The 15,504-nt window shown below is 43.6% G+C and overlaps 1 protein-coding gene across 5 annotated transcripts in view; it reads left to right on the top strand.

Annotated features, from left to right (window-relative positions):
* The window catches only part of ALG9 (ALG9 alpha-1,2-mannosyltransferase), a 227,939-nt gene that overhangs the window by 135,069 nt on the left and 77,366 nt on the right, over nucleotides 1–15,504 (top strand). The window lies entirely within an intron of this gene.

The raw sequence follows: 15,504 nt of genomic DNA, 5'->3' as shown, positions 1-15,504 counted from the left end.
GAACAAGATTAAAATAATAACGACCATTCACAACACCAATATAGTAATCCCCAAAGGGGGAGAAGGACAGTGGGTTGAGGGTCACGACAATCATCTTGACTAGTTTTGCGGCTATAAGCCGCTTCATCAGAAGCATGTCTAAAATTAAGATAACAGTCAATGATAAAACATTGAAAAACTACAATAAGTAAATTGGGGAATAAGGGCTCAGCCGCTTACCTAAAAACCCTGCAAGCGAGGGAGGCAGGCGCCACCAGACAAGGTCCCGTGCGGCGACCAGGGGGTACACATGTGTATGGGTGGACCTACTTACCGGGTATATAAAGTAGAAATAATAATTAATTAATATGTAGAGCTCAGACCTTGGACTGGACTGGGGGGGGGGGGGGGTGAGGTGAAGATTCTACCCAAAAACAAACATTTATTATATTGTAGCTTACCAATTCTTAGATGTGATGTCTACATTGGTTTCCTTTTTAGACATTCTTTCTTCTATTTCCATCCGGTGATCCAGCCAGTAAATCTGTTTTTCAGTAATGCAAGCTTCCAGCAGAATGTGTCAGTTTACATGGATGAGACAAACCACTTTAATACTTGCTGGAGTTAGTAAAACGATCAGCTTTTATACATTATATTCATCCAAAACCTTTATCCCAATAGGGGAAAAAAAAGTCTGCCGTAACAAATTATAAGTGTGCTACTGGAGTTTGGCTTCAATTTGTTGGTGTATCTAAATCTGCAAATACATTTAACACTACCCTCCCTCCCAGACTGACAATGCTGCTGTCTGCTGTGCCTCCTGTACTCATTCATCCAGAGTTGTCTCACTAATAATGGAGGTGTGTTACTGTCCAGATCACCAGGTAAAGACAGAGGGATAAAAGCCAAAGAAAATAAAACTGATGCAGCCGCCACATCTAATGATTGGTAAGCTGCAATCAAATACATGTTTGGTTTTGGGTTTAATACCACTCTTAAGGATATTGTTATATAGCTAGATTCAGGTAGAGTTAGGTTGGCGTATCAGTAGATACGCCGACCTAACTCAGAATCTGCGCCGACCTATGTTTAAGTGTATTCTCAAACAGAGATACGCTTAAACATATCTAAGATACGACGGCTTGCGCCGTCCTATCTTAGGTTGCAATATTTAGGCTGGCCGCTAGGTGGCGCTTCCATTGCGGTCGGCGTAGAATATGTAAATCAGTAGATACGCCTATTCACGAACGTACGCCCGGCCGCCGCAGTACATTTATGCCGTTTACGTAACGCATTAGCAGGCCTAAAGTTATTCCATCAAATAGTTGGAATAGTAATATTAAAGTATGGCTGTCGTTCCCACTTCGAAATTCGAAATTTTTACGTCGTTTGCGTAAGTCGTCCGCGAATAGGGATTTACGTTGTTTACGTCCACGTCAATAGGCCCGTGCGGGGGACTTAGCCGCAATGCACACTGGGATATGTAGGCGCCCGGCGAATGCGCAGTTAAAAAACAGTCAATCACGTCGGGTCAAGCCTCATTATCATAAAACACGTCCCCTCAGACAAATTTGAATTAGGCGCCCTTACATCCGCCTGCTTTAGGCTACGCCGCCGTAACTTAGCAGGCAAGTACTTTGAGAATCATGTACTTGCCTCGCTAATTTACGGCGGCGTAGCCTAAACACGCTAAGCTACGTCGCCTTAAAGTTAAGGCAATCTTGCTGAATCTAGCTAATAGTGTCACTTTAACATGACTTAAGTGAAATATAAGGGAGAAAACCCTCTAAGAGGGAATTGCTGTAACAAACACTGTACAACAAAGGGTTATAAACATATGTGAAAGCAAATTGGAGATGTGTATGTCACTCACATTTGCAGATCATATTTCTAGTGGTGGTGGGAGAGACCAGAGATACAACATAAGTCCCAATGATTTTGGCCAGTACACGTGATCCCCGGGTTACAAACAGCCGACTTACAAATGGAGGGGTGGAACAGGAAGTGAGAGGAAATCTCCCATTAGGAAGGGAAATTCACTCCAGTAAGCGTTATCATGGGAAAAAAGGTGTCTCCAATGAAGCTTTATCACCAATGCTTGTTTCCACAACAACCCAAAATATTCAAAATCCAATTTGTCATTGGGACAGAAAATCAAGTGAAATCTTCTGAACAGGGGCACAGACATCAAACCAAATGTTAGCGGGGTGTTGATCCTTCCCTATGCTATCCAAAAAACTTATAAATATTATTTTTGGCTGGATCGACACTTAAAAAATTTACCTGTTCTGACTTGCATACAAATTTAATTTAAGAACAAACCTACAGACCCTATCTTGTTTGTAATCCGGGGACTGCCTGTAGATAACTTCAGTCTGTATTTTAACGTTCCTCCGACACAGCTCCCTAGAACTTTAAATAAGAAGCTAAGAACAAAGAGATTAAGGCCCCACGCACACGGGACGCCGGTGCAAACTCTGCTAAACGCACGTTTTTAAAGGCTAAAACCGGCATTTAAAAACGCCCGTTTTGCCACGAATTTTGCAGGCGGTTTACCGCATTTGCATTTATAAGCATTTAGTTAAACATCAGAAGACCCTCCCTAAGCTCAAAAAACAGTATTATTTAACCATTTCAGCCATTTTGTGAGACCAGAGTGAGTAGCAGCTGAGAGAGCAGCAGTGTACTTGTATTTAGCGTGAATTGTCCACTTACCACATTACCTGGCCACGTCATCCTGCCACAAGCTGCGGATTGTCCACTTGCCACGTCACCTGGCACAAGTTGTGAATTGTCCACTTACCACGTTACCTGGCCACGTCACCTGCCACAAGTTGTGAATTGTCCACTGGCCACGTCACCTGCCACAAGTTGTGAATTGTCCACTTGCCACGTTACCTGGCCACGTCACCTGCCACAAGTTGTGAATTGTTCACTTGCCACGTTACCTGGCCACGTCACCTGCCACAAGTTGTGAATTGTCCACTTGCCACATCACCTGGCCACGCCACCTGCCACAAGTTGTGGATTGTCACCTGGCCACGTCACCTGCCACAAGTTGTGGATTGTCCACTGGCCACGTCACCTGCCACAAGTTGTGGATTGTCCACTTGCCACGTCACCTGCTACACGTTGTGGATTATCCACTTGCCAAATCACCTGGCCACGTCACCTGCCACAAATTGTGGATTGTCCACTTGCCACGTCACCTGGCCATGTCACCTGGCACGTCACCTGGCCACAAGTTGTGGATTGTTCACTGGCCACTTCACCTGGCCACAAGTTGTGAATTGTCCACTTGCCACGTCACCTGCCACAAGTTGTGGATTGTCCACTGGCCAAATCACCTGCCACGTCACCAGATACTGTTAAGTAGGACAAGGGTAGAGGGGAGAAGAGTGTGGAGGGGGGTTAAGGGAAGGACATACAGTGTTTAGGATGTAATGAAATCAGTGCTCTATAATCAAAATTAATTTAAGGCGACTATCAGTCTTGTGATCACTGCCACACCTGGTAACCGTCCTCTGGGGAGAATTTGGTTGTGGGCACCTAAAACAAAAAATTACTCTTCATAAAGACAGTCTGTTTAGAAGTTTTTCTGAGGATGAATAATGAAGCCAGATATACCACAGTTTGAGGTGTTTGTCCCAAGTGTCTCCTTCTATAGCCTGCATCTCCTCCATGAGCATGGCGTCATTAAGCATAGCAATCCACTTATGAAGGGGGGCCTCCGATTTCCAGAACTTTGTTATCAGTTGGCGTGCTGCTGACATGAAAAATCTAAGTTGTTTTTTATGGGATTTGGCTGGATCCAGTAGGATGGATAAAAGGGCCACTTTAGAAGAGGGGGTGTGAGAGTCATCATACATTTCGTTGTAGACCTCAAAAATCTGCTCCAGAAAGTGCAAACTCGACCGCACTTCCACCAAACGGGGAGGTAGGTTCCTCTTCCTCTGTGACAGCACTAGCATGTATCAGGAGTGTTGGGGAAAATTCTGTTAACAGTGACTGGATCTCAATACCATCTAGAGAGCAGCTTATAGTTCGATTTCCAGTTTCACTCAGGAGAAGACGACTTGTGGGTAAATATAAATGAGGTTTGCCTCTGTCTCCAGGTCTCTGGACCATTTTTGTGTATAGGTGGGTAAAATGTTATGTGTGTGGGAAAAGGATCTCTTTGTATATCGGAGATAGGGTATGTCTAGGGACCTCAGAAAGACCCAATGTTCTCTTATAAAGACATATTCAGTGTCATATTCAGGAAGTGCAGTGTTATCAAACAAGGGGGTTAGCAGACTGGGATCCATAGATAATGCAAAGGTGACTTGTCGACGGTACCATAAAGATAGCACCGCTGGGGTCAGGGGGGAGAGCATAGACACGATGCAGAATTTTGCATTATGTCCCCAGAGTAGAGCCTGTAGATCCACAAGTGCCATGTCCTGTTCGACCATCGTGGAGGGTTTAGTCCAGGGGTCCTCAAACTACGGCCCGCGGGCCGTATCCGGCCCGCCAGTGTGATTTACCCGGCCCGTGGACTGAAACTAGTGACAGGGCAGTGGCGATAAAACTGACAGTTTCTGAGAAGGGACACAGGCAGAGCCGCAGCAGCGGGGGAATTCCACCCCTCCCTCTCCTTGAGCAGAGTATTCACCTGGCAATGCCTGCTCCTATTGGCTACATTCAGAGCCAATAGCTGGGAAACTAGAGCATTATGGGAATAGTAGTCCTGGATACCAGCAGGCCCCATGATGATTCCCTGAAAGGAGTTCAGCCCCCAACATGCCGAGTGGGAGGGGGAATAGGAAGAGAGGAGAAGAAATGCCATGAGGCTATCGAGTGGAGGGAGCCAGTGATTCTTTTATTACCCTCCAAGGTAAGAACTTACCTCCCATCTATCTGGCTGCTCCCACTCTGTCCTCCCCTCCACCTGAGTGCATCCACCCTGTCCTCCACTCCACCTGGCTGTTCCCATTCTGTTCTACCCTCCACCTGGCTGCTACCACTCTATTCTACCCTCCACCTGGATGCTCCCACTCTGTTCTACCCTCCACCTGGCTGCTACCACTCTGTTCTACCCTCCACCTGGCTGCTACCACTCTGTTCTACCCTCCACCTGGCTGCTACCACTCTGTTCTACCCTCCACCTGGCTGCTACCACTCTGTTCTACCCTCCACCTGGCTGCTACCACTCTGTTCTACCCTCCACCTGGCTGTTCCCATTCTGTTCTACCCTCCACCTGGCTGCTCCAACTCTATTCTACCCTCCACCTGGATGCTCCCACTCTGTTCTACCCTCCACCTGGCTGCTACCACTCTGTTCTACCCTCCACCTGGCTGCTACCACTCTGTTCTACCCTCCACCTGGCTGCTCCAACTCTATTCTGCCCTCCACCTGGCTGCTCCCACTCTGTTCTACCCTCCACCTGGCTGCTCCAACTCTATTCTACCTTCCACCTGGCTGCTCCCACTCTGTTCAACCCTCCACCTGGCTGCTTCAACTCTTTTCTACCCTCCACCTGGCTGCTCCCACCCTGTCCTTCCTTCCACCTGGCTGCTCCAGCTCTATTCTACCCTCCACCTGGCTGCTCCCACCCTGTCCTCCCCTCAACCTGGCTGCATCCACCCTATCCTTCCTTCCACCTGGCTGCTCCCACTCTGTTCTACCCTCCACCTGGCTGCATCCACCCTATCTTTCCTTCCACCTGGCTGCTCCCACTCTGTTCTACCCTCCACCTGGCTGCTCCAACTCTATTCTACCCTCCACCTGGCTGCTCCAACTCTATTCTACCCTCCACCTGGATGCTCCCACTCTGTTCTACCCTACACCTGGCTGCTACCACTCTGTTCTACCCTCCACCTGGCTGCTACCACTCTGTTCTACCCTCCACCTGGCTGCTCCCACTCTGTTCTACCCTCCACCTGGCTGCTCCAACTCTATTCTACCCTCCACCTGGCTGCTCCAACTCTATTCTGCCCTCCACCTGGCTGCTCCAACTCTATTCTACCCTCCACCTGGCTGCTCCAACTCTATTCTACCCTCCACCTGGCTGCTCCAACTCTATTCTACCCTCCACCTGGCTGCTCCAACTCTATTCTACCCTCCACCTGGCTGCTCCAACTCTATTCTACCCTACACCTGGCTGCTCCCACCCTGTCCTCCCCTCCACCTGGCTGCATCCACCCTGTCCTCCCCTCCACCTGGCTGCATCCACCCTGTCCTCCCCTTCATCTGGCTGCTCCCACTCTGTCCTACCCTCCACCTGACTGCTCCTTCTCTGTCCTATCCTCTCCCCTCCCTTTGTGTTAGGGGGTCTGTGTGATGGGGGGGGGGCTGTTATTGGGGGCTCGGAGAGAAGTTTGTGTTGGGGGGCTTTGTGATGGGGGGACCTAATACGGGGGAATCTTTGATGGGGGGATCTGTAATGGAGAGGAATCGGTGATGGGGGGGTTCCCTGATAAGGGGGTCTGTGATAGGGAGGGGGTTCTGTGATAGGGGGGTTCTGTGATGAGGGGAATCTGTGAAATACTAATAAGTTTATGTTGATTAAAATTGTTCTTTATTTTAAATATTGTATTGTTTTTTCCTGTTTTTTTTGTACTTCAAATAAGATGTGTGCATAGGTTCATATTTTTTTTAAACCATAGTCCGGCCCCCCAACAGTCTGAGGGACCATGAACTGGCCCCCTGTTTAAAAAGTTTGAGGACCCCTGGTTTAGTCAGTGGACGAGGAAACCACTCAATTAATCTGGAGAATATAGCTGAGGCATGATGCATCTCAAAGTCCGGTAGGCCAATACCTCCATTAAGTTTGTGGGAGTTTATATTTTAGTCTGGAACGGTGATGTTGCCATATGAAATTTATCGATAGGGAACAGAGTGTTCGTTAATTCACTTCTGGACATTGTTACCTCCACACCTTCTGAAAGCCTGGATTAGCCCCTCGGCAGGAGGGGACTGTACTCTTCCTATACGCTCCAATAGCTCCAAGAGCAACATAAAGGAGAAACTGTTCGGGGTCATTGTGAATTAAGACAGTAGTAATTTCAAATACAGTTGTATGCAAAAGTTTAGGAACCCCTGACAATTTCCATGATTGTCATTTATAAATGTTTGGGTGTTTGGATCAGCAATTTCATTTTCATCTATCAAATAACTGAAGGACACAGTAATATTTCAGTAGTGAAATGAGGTTTATTGGATTAACAGAAGATGTGCAATATGCTTCAAAACTAAATTAGACAGGTGCATAAACTTGGGCACTCCAACAGAAAAATCACATCAATATTTAGTAGAGCCTCCTTTAGCAGAAAAAACAGCCTCTAGATGCTTCCTATAACCTGTAATGAGTGTCTAGATTCTGGATGAATGAATTTTGGACCATTCCTCCTTACAAAACATCTGCTCCAGTTCAGTTAGGTTAGATGGTTGCCGAGCATGGACAGCCGCTTCAAATCATCCCACAGATGTTCAAGGATATTCAGGTCTGGGGACTGGGGTGGCCGTTCCAGAACATTGTACTTGCTCCTCTGCATAAATGCCCGAGTAGATTTTGAGCAGTGTTTTGGGTCGTTGTCTTGTTGAAATATCCAGCCCCGGTGGAACTTCAACTTTGTGACTGATTCCTCAACATTATTCGCAAGAATCTGCTGATATTGAGTGGAATCCATGCGACCCTCAACTTTAACCAGATTCCCAGAACCGGCAATGGCCACACAGCCCCACAGCATGATGGAACCTCCACCATATTTTACTGTGGGTAGCAAGTATTTTTCTTGGAATGCTGTGTTATTTTGCCGCCATGCATAACACCCCTTGTTATGACCAAATAACTCAATGTTTATTTCATCAGTCCACAGCACCTCATTCCAAAATGAAGCTGGCTTGTTCAAATGTGGGTTTGCATACCTCAAGCATTCTGAACCAGAGCTGAATATCCACTTTAAGGCAGCTGCTGTCACCATTCTTCATCCAAAATCTAAAAAAGGACAGAGACTCACCCAGGGGGATTCAGCAAAAGCAGAAGTAAAGGGCATATTAATGGAAAGAGGGCTCCCTGTTAATGAAATCCCAGGGTGTGAATCTTAAGAAAAGTAGTAGTATCTGAAAGGTCTCTATATAAATATGGAATCCAAGGGGCGCAGTCCAAGTTATGGCTGTCTAATGTTCCCTCCAATGAAAGCCATGCTGTTTGAGTCGCATTTCTCCAACTGACGTTAAAGCAATTGCTGTATAATTCCTCAAGTTGGGGAGCCCGTACCTATTATCAGTATTGGCCTCTCATTATGGTATAAAAAGCCAATCTAGGTATTGCCTTTCAACATACAAAATCTATAAATATTCTGCGTATTTTCACCCCTTCGAACCGACCGTACGCAAAACCTGGGTGATACCTGCAGCCGCAAGCATCACCCTGGTATAGTTTTTTAGAGCGAGCGGTTGGCTTTTTAGTGATGGCAAACGATGCGGCTAAAAGCCACTCGGCTGTTATCCTCCCATCTGCCTTTGGCCGCTCTTCCCAGGTCTCCCAGCCCACCGGGAGACCCGAGCATCCAGCCGGGGCATCCGACGCCTAGGCTGAGACTCAAACAATTCGGCTTTGATAGAGTCTCCGATGTTAAATCCTAGAAGCGACGTCGCCACGTCACTGCGGGTTTACTCGGCTGCCAATGGTGCCGATTAAAAAAAAATATTACAGTATTCAGAATCGCAGATTTTGGCGATCTAAATACTTTGAAGTGCAAAGGAGATATTTTCTTATTTTTAAAGGGACAATAAAATAAAATTAAATAGAAAAAATTAAATAAAACATTTTTAAAGCACCCCGTCCCTGCATGCTGACGCAGCAAAGAAAAAGCATAAGTAAGTCGTGACCACAAATGTAAACGATGAGGTGACACATGAGGTATCGCTGCAATCTTTAGAGTGAGAGCATTAATTCTAGCAAAAGACCTCCTCTGCAACTCTAGGTACCGTAGTTTATCGCCATTCCACAAGTGTGCGCAATTTCAAAGCATGAAATGTTAGGTATCTATTTACTCAGCGTAACTTCATCTTTCATTTTATACAAAAAATTGGGGTAACTTTACTGTTTTGTTTTTTATTAGTTCATGAAAGTGTATTTTTTTCCCTAAAAAATTGCGTTTGAAAGATCACTGCGAGAATACCGTGTGACATAAAATATTGCAACGATCGCCATTTTATTCTCTAGTGTCTCTGCTATAAATATATATATATATATATGTATGTATGTGTGTGTGTGTGTGTGTGTGTGTATGTATATATATATAATAATGTGTGTGTTTGGGGTTCCAAGTAATTTTCTAGCAAAAGATACTGATTTTAACTTGTAAGCAACAAATGTCAAAAATAGACTTGGGCATGAAAGGGTTAATAAATGCATAACGAATAAGATTTTTGTCAATACCCTCATTTTTTTTTTTTTTATTATTCTAATTCTACCAATCCAAGTAAAGGTCCCTTTATCCCATCCTTCCCAGTCACCCTTTTATTATTTGAAGCAGTGGAATATAATTTTCTTCATACAGCTTGGATAAATATGATGCCAAGCTGATACCCAAATATTTAATATTTTTTTTTCTCCATGTGAAAGAAAAGGATTGTTTGAGAATCCTTTATGGCTTGAGGTAAATATAATGGCAAGATTTCAGATTTATTATAGTTTATTTTTAAATTTTACAAGGCTATAAAATTCCCTTAATTCTGCCAGTGTTGGGTAAAGTTATTAATAATAATAATAATAAAATAAAATATCTGGGTATGCGGATAATATGCAGATAATTTAAGACCACAAACACATAAATATTTGTGTTCCCTCTAACTTTACACAACAATGCCCCTGTAACTAAGGTAAGGTGTCTTAAAGGATGGGGAGAGGATGCCTTTAACCGTGACCTTTGCTGAGGGCTTCCCATATAAGGCCATAATCCAACCCAATGTTTTTGGGTCAGGCCTAAAGTGATCATGGCGGCCTATTAAAGCACCCAGTCTACTCTGTCAAACGTCTTTTTGGCATCTAATGTTTATAGATGCCAAAAATAGTAGTCAAGGTGAATGTGCTGATTGAGCAAACATCCAGTAGGCTAAATAAAGGGCCCTCATTGAATTGTCCCTGGCTTCCCTGCCTATAATAAACCCTGTCTGATCCAGAATGATCAAAGATGGTAAGAAATGCTGCAATCTAGAAGCTAACAGCTTTGACAAAAATCTTTACATCTAGGTTTAAAAGGAATTTTGGACAAAGACCAGCACATAATGGTGGGTCCTTACCTTCCTCTGGGATGTCAGTTACATAGGCCATAAGGGCCTAATACTATTGTGTTTAGTCAAATAATTAAAAAAATCACACATATGAGGATGCAAGAATAGTGAAAATGTTCCATAAGTACTGCTAAAACTGTTCGACCCAGGACTTTTCTCTTTTGGAAAGGTTCCTAATAAAGCCCTGTAACTCATCCTGAGTGATTGGTTTCTCTAAAGTAGCAATAGATTCAAGAAATAGTTTTGGATAATTTATGCCAAATAGTTCTTAATCCTAAACCTACATTCCATGGAAGCATGTGACAATTTATCTGTTTGGTGTTAAGTAGTAAAGACCACGGTCAGTGTTGCCAACTGTCAGTTTTTTTACTGGCAGCCAGTAAAAAATGGGCACTTTTTTTCTTTCATTAAATGTCAGTAAGAGGAAAAGTTGCCAGTAAAAAATATGGCTGTGACACTCGGCTCGGAAATTCGCGTGAGCAGTCCGGGTCCTGAGACCATTCGAGTGCCTGCTACAGTGTGTTCAGCCGGTGCTGACAGGGAATGAGACTGGTGGAGGTGATGCATGAGATTGTCATCTAATGTCATGGTACAAGGGAGCCAAGTGGAGCGTCCTGAGCCTCGGAAGGGATGGGAGCTAGGCAAGCCAGAAGCAGGACTGTTGGTGCTGTTTGAACTGGAGGGACCACCTGGTGTGGCGAGAGACTGTCACTGATCTTTGCTGCTGCACACTGCTACCAGTGTAACTGTGTGAGTCAATTTCATGTGTGTGCTGCCTTTTCTAATTTCTTGCCCTCCTGAGTCCTGTCCCTGAGCTACTTACTATATCAAAAATAAAATAAGAATGATGTTTTTTGCATTAATAGCTACCTTAAATCGCATTTCTAATTGCATATTGTACTTATTTGTAGCCTAAATACTGAAATTTGTACTTTACCACTTAACCCCCGGACCATATTGCTCGTCAAAGACCAGGCCACTTTTTGCGATTCGGCACTGCGTCGCTTTAACTGACAATTGCGCGGTCGTGCGACGTGGCTCCCAAACAAAATTGGCGTCCCTTTTTTCCCACAACCAGAGGTTTCTTTTGGTGGTATTTGATCACCTCTGCGGTTTTTAGTTTTTGCGCTATAAACAAAAATAGAGCGACAATTTTGAAAAAAAATGATATTTTTTTCTTTTTGCTATAATAAATATCCCCCAAAAATATATATAAAAAAAAACATTTTTTTTCCTCAGTTTAGGCCAATACGTATTATTCTACATATTTTTCGTAAAAAAAAATCGCAATTGGCGTTTATTGATTGGTTTGTGCAAAAGTTATAGCGTTTACAAAATAGGGGATAGTTTTATGGCATTTTTCTTAATATTTTTTTTTTTACTAATAATGGCGGTGATCAGCGATTTTTATCGGTACTGCGACATTATGGCGGACACTTCGGACACAGTTTTGGGACCATTGGCATTTTTATAGTGATCGGTGCTATAAAAATGCATTGATTACTATAAAAATGCCACTGGCAGTGAAGGGGTTAATCATGTTCCCTGGGTGTGTTCTAACTGAAGGGGGGGTGGGTCTGACTAGGGGAAATTACAAATCGCTGTTCATACATTGTATGAACAGACGATAGGTCATTTCCCCCCCTGACAGGACCGGGAGCTGTGTGTTTACACACACAGCTCCCGGTTCTCGCTCTGTAACGAGCGATCGCGGGTGCCCGGCAGAGATCGCGAGGAGCACTGGGCGCGCGCGTCAGCGTCGAGGGCGAGCGGGGTGCGCGCGCCCCTATTGGCTGCTCAGCGAGGTGACGTATAGCTACGTGCTCTCGCCCAGCAGAGCCGACCTGCCGGCGGCTGGTCGGCAAGCAGTTAAAATTAAAAAAAAAATTACTTTTGGAAATGCCAGTAAAAACTTGGCTGTGCCAGTAAATTTCAGGTGTCGTGTCAGTAAATTTTAATCTGGTAGGTTGGCAACACTGACCATGGTAAGAATCATGACATTTCTTAATCAAGCCATATGTTATAACATTTTCAGACTCCTTGTGCTAAACTCGATGGATCGATTGAATTCAGTACAGCCAGCCTGCCCATAAACGGATAAAAAACATCCAAATATCTTGACAAGTTACTGTGCACTCTATAGACCACTGTCATTTCTCCTTTTCTCGCATGTAACCCAAAAGGGAAACCTTGGTAATAAGAAGTATCAGCTTGACAGAGGGCCAAGCGTTTCAGGTGTTGTGTACAGCCTGCTATACAAGTGCATGGATGTCATACTCTTGTATATACTGATGGTTTAGTGCAGGGATATGCAATCAGGGGACCTCCAGCTGCTGCAGAACTACAAGTCCCATGAGACATAGCAAGACTCTCACAGCCACAAGCATGACACCCAGAGGCAAAGGTATGATGGGACTTGTAGTTTTGCAACAGCTGGAGGTCCGCTAATTGCATATCCCTGGCATTTTACCCTCTCATGCGCGTATAGTGTGTTGAAAGTGACGCTTATGGATTTGTATTTTTGTTTTGGGTCATTATCTCAGAAAGTACTAAATCTAGGAAGCCAGCTAAGCAGCTATTATTTTCAAGATGCGTTCAACAGTCAAAACTTCCATATTTCTTTCATGAGAGTTCCTGTAAAATTTTCTTAAAAAGGTGACATAAAAAGCATCAAGGTGAAATTTACCATGCAGGTCTGCATCACATCTTGTCAACCTTATTTCTTCTGTTTGCCTGTCATGTTATAAAATCTTGTCCATTGGAATATGTATTTTTACCAATCTTTCCACCTATGCTTTGAATTTGTATGAAGGAATGCAGCGCTTTGACATTATGAATAGTCTCAACGTCCTGTGCATAATATATAAAAATGATATACTCTTGCAGCGATTGTTAAAATCTTGTTCAGCCCTGACTTTTAAAATATCCAGGTTAATTTGTTGTGACGTTGGTAACTTTTTTAGCTTAAGTGCTGCTGCGTTGTTCACATGCTGAGCATAATTTCTTCATAATCTGTCAGTCTTCAATCAGAATAAGACCCAACATTCTGCATGTCTATTTGCAGACCTGAGTCAGAAGCCATTTCTATTTCTGACTGCACACAGCAAGTAGCAAACATTGACGTCATCACACCATGAGCACCGTCTGCATTGACACACTGGTTATTTTTATAAACATGAAAAAGTAGTTTAAATTTGAAAATGTTTCCATATATACAGATTTATGCATATTTGGGACTTAATTACAGTGTTAAGAAAAAAGTCTGTGAACGCATTGGAATTAACTTGTTTTCTGCAGTAATTTGCCATAACATGTGCCTGATCCTCATCTAAGTCACAACAATAATCAAACACGATGGGCCAGATTCTCAAAAGAATTACGGCGGTGTATCTACAGATACACCGGCGTAATTCGAAAATTCCGCTGGCGTATCATTGTTTTGTATTCTCAAAACAAGATACGCCGGAATTAGGCTAGGATCCGACTGGTGTAAGTCACTTACACCGTCGGATCCTAAATGCAATACTACGCTGGCCGCTAGGTGGCGTTTACATCCATTTCAGCGTCGGATATGCAAATGAGCCGATACGCCGATTCCCGAACGTTTTTGCGCCGCTTCGCCGTAGTTTACGTCGTTTCCGTAGGGGTAACCTTGCGTCGGTCCGCCGTATGCCATGTTAAGTATGGCCGTCGGGACAGCGTCGGGTTAATTACGTTCACGTCGCAACCAATGTATTTGCGGCGTACTACGGAGCATGCGCAGTGGCCAACGTTTAAGGCCGGCGCATGCGCAATTCGTTCGGCACGGGGGCACACTTAATTTAAATACAAGCCGCCCCCTTTGAATTACGCGGACATACGCCGGGCCATTTACACCACGCCACCGCAAATTACAGAGCAAGTGCTTGTAGAATACGGCACTTGCTTCAGTAAGTTGCGGCGGCGTAGTGTAAATAGCTTGCGCTACGCCGGAATCTACGAGAATCTGGCCCATTGTACTTAAAAGGGTTGTAAAGGGTCCTGTTTTTCATCTTAATGCAGCCTATGCAAAAAATTGTGGATTGTAGTTGGAATTCCGATTTAAGGATTATATATTGGGACTGTTCTTCTTTGGTTGGTTTTTGCACTCTTCCTTTTATGCATGATGGCACTGGGGATATGAATTGGTATAATTATTTTCGCCTTAATGTGTGTGTTTTTTTTTATCTCACTATATACACTTTATGATATGATTAATGACAGCGCAACACTTTTTTTTTTCCTTTTTAACTGTTGGTGTGTACAATATTGTGAGTGAAGCTGTTAATTCACATTGATTTTTTTTTTATTTCATTTTACACCAAGCGCAAGTATTTTTTTTTTTTTCACCAGGAAAATTTCTGTTCTACACTGGGAAATATTTTAACTCTTCTGATGCTTCATTGCTGCTTTAACCACTTAAGCCCCGGACCATTATGCAGCTAAAGGACCAGGCCCCTTTTTGCAATTTGACACTGCGTCTCTTTAACTGACAATTGCGTGGTCGTGCAACGTTGCTCCCAAACAAAATTGACGTCCTTTTTTTCCCCACAAATAGAGCTTTCTTTTGGTGGTATTTGGTCACCTCTGTGCGTGACAATTTTGAAAAAAATTCAATATTTTGTACTTTTTGCTATAATGAATATCCCCAAAAAATATATAAAAAAAATGTTTTTCCTCCATTTAGGCCGATACATATTATTATTCATATTTTTGGTAAAAAAATCGCAATAAGCGTTTGGTTTGCGCAAAAGTTATAGCTTCTACAAAATAGGGGATAATTTTCTGGCATTTTTATGGCACGTCCCCTGTACATGAATCCTTAGGGTTGAGTCTCATTGGCTGCCAGGGGTCAGTGCAACAACTAAATTGTTGGTAAATAAAGCTAGCTACATACTTTTGAAGCATTATTGTATATATCTAGTGTGATGCATTTGAACACATACAGCAACGACAATTTGGCACATCATTTTTGTCTCTTAAACTGTAAACCAAAATCTTCTCCTATTCCCAATCACATACTGTAACTCCTTTTTGCCTCTTTTACATAAAATGCATGCTGCAATATTTCAGGTGGGACTCAAACTTTTTTATTTTTTTAAATAAAGTGGAAAAGGATTAAAAAGCTTTTACATTTTTATTATTCTAGAAATGTGACAGGAAGTGAGGGGAAAAACCCCAATTTATCAGTTGTCACACGAGCAAGGAAAAATGTCCCTCGTACT

The sequence above is a fragment of the Rana temporaria genome, chromosome 10 (genome assembly GCF_905171775.1).
Source record: "Rana temporaria chromosome 10, aRanTem1.1, whole genome shotgun sequence".
Taxonomy (NCBI): Eukaryota; Metazoa; Chordata; class Amphibia; order Anura; family Ranidae; genus Rana; species Rana temporaria.
Note: the sequence above shows the minus strand (reverse complement) of the source record. Positions and strands in the feature narration are given on the sequence as shown.